We start from the raw sequence: 9,425 nt of genomic DNA, 5'->3' as shown, positions 1-9,425 counted from the left end.
TCATCCCTCTCCCACCCGCACCCACTGGACTTCTTCATCCCTCTCCCACCCGCACCCATTGGACTTCTTCATCCCTCTCCCACCCGCACCCGCTGGACTTCTTCATCCCTCTCCCACCCGCACCCGCTGGACTTCTTCATCCCTCTCCCACCCGCACCCACTGGACTTCTTCATCCCTCTCCCACCCGCACCCGCTGGACTTCTTCATCCCTCTCCCACCCGCACCCATTGGACTTCTTCATCCCTCTCCCACCCGCACCCGCTGGACTTCTTCATCCCTCTCCCACCCGCACCCACTGGACTTCTTCATCCCTCTCCCACCCGCACCCACTGGACTTCTTCATCCCTCTCCCACCCGCACCCATAGGACTTCTTCATCCCTCTCCCACTCGCACCCACTGGACTTCTTCATCCCTCTCCCACCCGCACCCACTGGACTTCTTCATCCCTCTCCCACTCGCACCCACTGGACTTCTTCATCCCTCTCCCACCCGCACCCACTGGACTTCTTCATCCCTCTCCCACCCGCACCCACTGGACTTCTTCATCCCTCTCCCACCCGCACCCATTGGACTTCTTCATCCCTCTCCCACCCGCACCAACTGGATTTCTTCATCCCTCTCCCACCCGCACCCACTGGACTTCTTCATCCCTCTCCCACCCGTACCCATAGGACTTCTTCATCCCTCTCCCACTCGCACCCATAGGACTTCTTCATCCCTCTCCCACCCGCACCCGCTGGACTTCTTCATCCCTCTCCCACCCGCACCCACTGGACTTCTTCATCCCTCTCCCACCCGCACCCACTGGACTTCTTCATCCCTCTCCCACCCGTACCCATAGGACTTCTTCATCCCTCTCCCACTCGCACCCACTGGACTTCTTCATCCCTCTCCCACCCGCACCCACTGGACTTCTTCATCCCTCTCCCACCCGTACCCATAGGACTTCTTCATCCCTCTCCCACTCGCACCCATAGGACTTCTTCATCCCTCTCCCACCCGCACCCGCTGGACTTCTTCATCCCTCTCCCACCCGCACCCATTGGACTTCTTCATCCCTCTCCCACCCGCACCCACTGGACTTCTTCATCCCTCTCCCACCCGCACCCATTGGACTTCTTCATCCCTCTCCCACCCGCACCCGCTGGACTTCTTCATCCCTCTCCCACCCGCACCCACTGGACTTCTTCATCCCTCTCCCACCCGCACCCATTGGACTTCTTCATCCCTCTCCCACCCGCACCCGCTGGACTTCTTCATCCCTCTCCCACCCGCACCCATTGGACTTCTTCATCCCTCTCCCACCCGCACCCGCTGGACTTCTTCATCCCTCTCCCACCCGCACCCACTGGACTTCTTCATCCCTCTCCCACCCGCACCCGCTGGACTTCTTCATCCCTCTCCCACCCGCACCCATTGGACTTCTTCATCCCTCTCCCACCCGCACCCACTGGACTTCTTCATCCCTCTCCCACCCGCACCCACTGGACTTCTTCATCCCTCTCCCACCCGCACCCACTGGACTTCTTCATCCCTCTCCCACCCGCACCCGCTGGACTTCTTCATCCCTCTCCCACCCGCACCCATTGGACTTCTTCATCCCTCTCCCACCCGCACCCGCTGGACTTCTTCATCCCTCTCCCACCCGCACCCACTGGACTTCTTCATCCCTCTCCCACCCGCACCCACTGGACTTCTTCATCCCTCTCCCACCCGCACCCATAGGACTTCTTCATCCCTCTCCCACTCGCACCCACTGGACTTCTTCATCCCTCTCCCACCCGCACCCACTGGACTTCTTCATCCCTCTCCCACTCGCACCCACTGGACTTCTTCATCCCTCTCCCACCCGCACCCACTGGACTTCTTCATCCCTCTCCCACCCGCACCCACTGGACTTCTTCATCCCTCTCCCACCCGCACCCATTGGACTTCTTCATCCCTCTCCCACCCGCACCAACTGGATTTCTTCATCCCTCTCCCACCCGCACCCACTGGACTTCTTCATCCCTCTCCCACCCGTACCCATAGGACTTCTTCATCCCTCTCCCACTCGCACCCATAGGACTTCTTCATCCCTCTCCCACCCGCACCCGCTGGACTTCTTCATCCCTCTCCCACCCGCACCCACTGGACTTCTTCATCCCTCTCCCACCCGCACCCACTGGACTTCTTCATCCCTCTCCCACCCGTACCCATAGGACTTCTTCATCCCTCTCCCACTCGCACCCACTGGACTTCTTCATCCCTCTCCCACCCGCACCCACTGGACTTCTTCATCCCTCTCCCACCCGTACCCATAGGACTTCTTCATCCCTCTCCCACTCGCACCCATAGGACTTCTTCATCCCTCTCCCACCCGCACCCGCTGGACTTCTTCATCCCTCTCCCACCCGCACCCATTGGACTTCTTCATCCCTCTCCCACCCGCACCCACTGGACTTCTTCATCCCTCTCCCACCCGCACCCATTGGACTTCTTCATCCCTCTCCCACCCGCACCCGCTGGACTTCTTCATCCCTCTCCCACCCGCACCCACTGGACTTCTTCATCCCTCTCCCACCCGCACCCATTGGACTTCTTCATCCCTCTCCCACCCGCACCCGCTGGACTTCTTCATCCCTCTCCCACCCGCACCCATTGGACTTCTTCATCCCTCTCCCACCCGCACCCGCTGGACTTCTTCATCCCTCTCCCACCCGCACCCACTGGACTTCTTCATCCCTCTCCCACCCGCACCCGCTGGACTTCTTCATCCCTCTCCCACCCGCACCCATTGGACTTCTTCATCCCTCTCCCACCCGCACCCACTGGACTTCTTCATCCCTCTCCCACCCGCACCCACTGGACTTCTTCATCCCTCTCCCACCCGCACCCACTGGACTTCTTCATCCCTCTCCCACCCGCACCCACTGGACTTCTTCATCCCTCTCCCACCCGCACCCACTGGACTTCTTCATCCCTCTCCCACCCGCACCCACTGGACTTCTTCATCCCTCTCCCACCCGCACCCATAGGACTTCTTCATCCCTCTCCCACTCGCACCCACTGGACTTCTTCATCCCTCTCCCACCCGCACCCACTGGACTTCTTCATCCCTCTCCCACTCGCACCCACTGGACTTCTTCATCCCTCTCCCACCCGCACCCACTGGACTTCTTCATCCCTCTCCCACCCGCACCCACTGGACTTCTTCATCCCTCTCCCACCCGCACCCATTGGACTTCTTCATCCCTCTCCCACCCGCACCAACTGGATTTCTTCATCCCTCTCCCACCCGCACCCACTGGACTTCTTCATCCCTCTCCCACCCGCACCCACTGGACTTCTTCATCCCTCTCCCACCCGCACCCATTGGACTTCTTCATCCCTCTCCCACCCGCACCCACTGGATTTCTGTCCGACTCCCACCGGCACCCACTGGACTTCTGTCCGCCTCCCACCAGCTACCGCAAGAACTGTTCCCAAACCCAACCGCAGATGTTTTAGGTGTATGTGACGCAACTCATTTGCCAGCCATGGTGCCAGCAAATTTGCACCCTATAGGCAACATCAAATGTGCAAAAATAACTTAAGAAATAGGTTAGCTTACCAGAGATTCTCACATGGCCCTTACATTGTATTACTGGGCTATATCAGCCAATATGCTAGATGTAGTTTGAAGAGAGCAGAGCTGGAGAGACTTCTTATAGCCTGCCATTTAGGAGTGGGAAGATTTTCAGACGGAGAAATATGGGTGATCAATATTTAGGCCTGTTTCTAGGCAATGTAGTAAACTATAGCCTAATCATAGGCCTATTTAGGAAGTACATTTCCTTGGAAAGATAATGGCCACGTGCTTCTCCGCCCATGCATAGGCTCAGTGGAGTCTGCCGAGGGGAGGATTGCTCATAATAATGGCTGGAACGATGCAATTAGAGCAAATAGAAACCATAAAAACCAATAGAAACCATGTGTTTAATTTATTTGATACCATTCCACTTATTTTGCTTCAGTCATTACCACAAGCCCGACCTCCCCAATTAAGATGCCACCAACCTCCTGTGCATAGGCTATAGTCTACTCTATTTAATTGAAACCAGATGTGCACCTGATCTGGCAGGTATGGCTGCTGAACTGGAAGCAGCAAGAATGATGACTGCAACACTTACTACGTTTTGCATAGGCCTATAGGATATAGCCTACCTTTTAGGAGGACGATTTGCAGGCAGAGATTAATCAATACTTATTGAAAATGTTAGTAGCCTAAGCTATGTGCGCATTGTGCCATTTTCTTTTTTATTGATGATTACATATTTTGATTGTACTTCGACTGTATGCCCTCCACTTCTTTCCATTGTCAATATTTATTTACAGACACTGTAGTAAACTACAGTCTAATCATATTTAAGTTCATTTCATATTCAAGTTAACTGCCACGTGATTCACCACCCATGTAGGCAGCCTACTCTATTTCAATGGGACCACACATACTAGGCGCACTTGAACTCGCAAGCAAAAATCATCCCAAAGTCTTCTGTCTGACCGACAGCACCTGCCCACAGCATGAAAAATGACTACTGCGCTGCAATGATCTCTGTCGGGACCCACAGCCCTTTAGTGCATTCAGTACACAACACAATGCTCATCATGTCTTAGGATCAGATGGTGACAGGATCAGATGATGTCCCTGCAGGGTCAGACAGCCAGGAAAGACCAGTCTACGGAGCTCAGGTGAATTTTGCAGTATATTAACAATATCAGTGACTGATACAAAGCTCCATTTTGAAATGATGGGTAGACCTACAGTAGCTACAGGACAGCAGCTTAAATCTACAGTCTGGGATCTGGGAATAATGGTAATTTCAATTATTGAACCATAGATTCTATTCTTGGATAATATAATGTATAAATGTACATAAAGGTAATTCTTTGTCATGCCTCATTTTAGGAGGATCAGATGGTGACAGGGGTCTCAGCAGGTTCAGGCAGCCAGGGTGTTACGCGGAGTGGAACAGGGGAACTCAAGAGCAGACTCAGACAAGGAGACTGGGATGAAGAAACCAAGGTATTTATTGAAACACAGGGGGGAGATGGAGTGCAGGTCAGGGGAAGCTCGGGCGGGTTGCTGGAAACCAGGTATGGAGGCTGGAGCGAGAGGGGTTGAGACAGGGTAAGCAGGTCCGGAGGGGAATCCAAGGGCATAGTAGTGTGGGGAATCCAGGACAGAATAGCAGGATGACGAGACATGGGACTGGAGACAGGACCAGAGTCAGAGCGGGCAGAACTGTAGCGGAGAGGAAAACAGTGTCAGGCAAGGAAAACAGGCACAACAGGATAACAGGATCTGAATAGTAACAAACGACTAGAAACGTAGACTGACTGAGCAGAGATTATGATCTGGCAGCGTGGAAGTGGCAGGGCTGAGTGTTTGTAGAGGTCTTGATTATGGAACAGGTTGCAGCTGGTGGGGATCTGCTCTGACTCCAGCACATCTGTCCCCACCCACACAATCATACACACACAAAGAGAGAGAGACGGAGAGAGAGACAGTACTGGAGGAGTGGCAGCAGGTCAAGGAGACACAGGATGAGCAGTAGAGGGCATTGCAGGAGCAGATGTGAAACAGGGAAGACCAATCTATGACAGAGGTGAGGTGAATTTTTGAACACTTTATTCTGTCTTAGCAGCAAACACTGGACAAGCCAGATGCTATTTTAAGACAGTATGACAAACCTCCAAAGTCGATTTACAAACTGTATCAACGGTTGATAGAGGCTTTTCCTGATGACACAAAAATGGTAGAAGCTATTGATGATGAATGGAGTCAGATAGGTTTGAATGCTCCATCATGTTCATATAATCTCAGACATAAATTACTTTTTAAATGACACTCTAAGACCATCCATAGAACATACTACATGCCAGTGAAACTGAATTACAGCGCCTTCGGAAAGTATTCAGACCCCTTGACTTTTTCCACGTTTTGTTACGTTGCAGCATTATTCTAAAATTGATTAAATATGTTTTCCCCCTCATCAATCTACACACATTACCCCACAATGAGAAAGCAAAAACAGGTTTGTAGACATTTTTGATAATTTGAAAAAAGTAAATAAATGAAATATGACATTTACATAAATATTCAGACCCTTTACTCAGTAATTTGTTGAAGCATCTTTGGCAGCGATTACAGAATCAAGTATTGTTTGGCATGACACTACAAGCTTGGCACACCTATATTTTCAGGAGTTTCTCCCATTCTTCTTTGCAGATCCTCTCAAGCTCTATCAGGTCAGCGTTGCTTCACAGCTATTTTCAGGTCTCTCCAGAGATGCTAAATTGGGTTCAAGTCCAGGAAATGGCTGGGCCACTCAAGGACATTCAGAGACTTGTACTGAAGCCACTCTTGCATTGTCTTGGCTGTGTGCTTAGGGTCGTTGTCATGTTGGTAAGTCACCATCTGATCCTCCTAAAATGAGGCATGACAAAGAATGTTGAGAGCTTTAGAGATGGTTTTCATTGGGGATCTTTCTGTACTTTGCTCCGTTCATCTTTGCCTCGATCCTGACTAGTCTCCCAGTCCCTGCAGCTGAAAAAAACATCCCCACAGCATGATGCTGCCACCTTCATGCTTCACGGTAGGGATGGTGCCAGGTTTACTCCATATATGACGCTTGACATTCAGGCCAAAGAGTTCAGTCTTGGTTTCATCAAACCAGAGAATCTGGTTTCTCATGGTCTGAGAGTCTTTTAGGTGCCTCCTGGCGAACTCCAACCGGGCTGTCATGTGCCTTTTACTGAGGAGTGGCTTCAGTCTGGCCACTCTACCATAAAGTCCTGATTGGTGGAGTACTGCAGAGATGGTTGTCCTTCTGGAAGGTTCTCCCATCTCCACAGAGGAACTCTGGAGCTCTGTCAGAGTGACCATCGGGTTCTTGGTCACCTCCCTGACCAAGGCCTTCTCCCCCTGATTGGTCAGATTGGCCAGGAGGCCAGCTCTAGGAAGAGTCTTGGTGGTGAAACGTCTTCCATTTCAGATTCATGGAGGCCACTGTGTTCTTGGCGACCTTCAACGGTGCAGAAATGTTTTGGTACCCTTCCCCAAATCTGTGCCTTGACACAATCCTGTCTCATGGCTCAACGGACAATTCCTTCAATCTCATGGCTTGGTTTTTGCTCTGACATGCACTGTCAACTGTGGGACCTTATACGGACAGGTGTGTGCCTTTCCAAATCATGTCCAATCAATTACCACAGTTGGACCTCAATCAAGTTGTAGAAACATCTCAAGGATGATCAATGGAAACAAGATGCACCTGAGTTTAATTTCGAGTCTCATAGCAAAGGGTCTGAATACTTCTGTAAATAAGGTATTTCTGTTATTTATTTGTTCTAAAAACATGTTTTTGCTTTGCCATTACGGGTATTGTGTGTAGATTGCTGAGATAAAAAATGATATTTAATCAATTTTAGAATAAGGCTGTAACATAACGAAATGTGGAAAAAGTCAAGGGGTCTGAATACTTTCCGAAGGCACTGTACATGCACTCAGAAATGTAATGTTCTATATGTTCTTTATCTCAGCATGTCTACAGATTCTCCCTTCTCCCTGTTTTTGTTTGCTTGGAAATGTTGATACTGGAGACTGTTATCAGAAGAAACTGTGTAACCAAGCATTTATAGCCACTAAGAAATGCATTGCCATTAATTGAAAGGTCGGTTTATCCTACAATTGCCAATGGCAAGTTATACATCTCTAGATTTGATTTATTGTAAGATTAAGGGTATACTGGGCAACCTTCATAAATTCTGGATGCCTTATATGGAATACAGTACAACTAAAGGAGTCTGCATTGAAAACATGCCCACATCAGGGGAGATACCTATTTAGGCAATCCCTAGCTACTGGGCTGCTCAGTCATGGTCCTGGGGGAAATCCTGTGTGTTGTCACTCTGACTTTGGCCTAGGATTTCCTGTTTCTGTGTGTTAATGTATATTTGTGGTGTTTGTGATTTTTGTTGTTGGATTTTTTTTGTTTCCAAACCTTTCCCTTGGTAATTAAACAAATTAGGTGTGAACTGGGAAGGAAATTGTGTTGGGAGTGAGCAGATTTATAGACTAGACTGGTGGGGGTCGGGAGTGCAGGAGGCTCAGGCTGGCTGGTCGGTCTGGCTGAAATTTGATATAGAGGATGTCTTAATAAAGACAATCAAAAGTATATTGGTTAACACAATATGTATTATTGAATTGCCTAGGATATAGTTCAGTCTTATTAATCACAAACAAATGTAATAATGATCTCTTACTTACCTTGATGATTGTGGGCATTTTTGCTTTATTTTGTTCTAAATAAAGACGGCATATTGGATCGTGTAAAAATGCAAGAAATGAGCTTTAGATGCCTAAAATAATTCTGGGGGAGGACCCAGAGACCCCCTGGCAAGTTATGACCCCTACCCCACTTCTAAAACTAAAGTGGATGAAAACGAAGTCATTTCTTTCCTCTAAACGTGTTTTGTTTAGTCAAGGATAAATGTAAGAACTGTGATCCTTCTGTTTCAGTCTGCAGTCAGCCATTATCCTATCTAAAGGGTTTTGGTGTAACACTATATTATGTATAAATTGGATTAAATGAGTCGTGTTTTTGTCACTTATTCAACCACTCCCAATCAAAGTACAGAAGTAGGATCTTAATTTGTTCACCCTGTTGTTGCATGCAAACTTGGAGTGTATTCAAAGTTTAAAAAGGCTTCTTAAGTTCATAATTTCCACATTAAAAATTCATACTTGATTTACCCTAACAAAAAATTTAGTAACACATTTTAATTAATTATAAACCACACAATAATTCCCATTTCTTGTTGCTGCAGGATTATTTTCTTGCTGTGCGAAACTGGTCAAATTAAGATCCTATATCTGTAGACTCGTCTACTTTTGGGGTGAGGACCAATGGCTGTATATGAATGGACAAAGCCATCAAAGCCACCATTTATTCCTATGTGAAGATTTAATAGAGATCGCCAGTTTGTAGTCCTAAAACCCGGAAATGAGTTACCTCTTATTCGTTCAACCATCCTATGGGGAAAGAATAGGGTTTCGAGATAACCGTTGAAAAGGTATGTGATAAACACAGGCTTAGGAGATATTATACATTTTGTTCTATGAGATAATATGATACTCATGAATTATGAAGCCTTTATGTGCTTTTTTAAATGACATAAATCTTTCAAAATTCACAAAAAGTAACATTAGCTGATTAAGATTATCAAAACCTATAAGATCTTCTAAGCCTGTGTTTACCACATACCTTATTTTCAGTGTTTATCCCCCCCCAAAATGCCATTAATTTCCTCATAAGCTTTGTCCAACAAACCATGGCAGATGGTGCCTACAAAAAGACGGCATTAATATTTCTCTCTATAGCGCTTTGAATCTATGTC

Source organism: Oncorhynchus mykiss, chromosome 27 (genome assembly GCF_057628025.1).
Source record: "Oncorhynchus mykiss isolate SJ-2025 chromosome 27, ASM5762802v1, whole genome shotgun sequence".
Classification (NCBI taxonomy): Eukaryota; Metazoa; Chordata; class Actinopteri; order Salmoniformes; family Salmonidae; genus Oncorhynchus; species Oncorhynchus mykiss.
Note: the sequence above shows the minus strand (reverse complement) of the source record.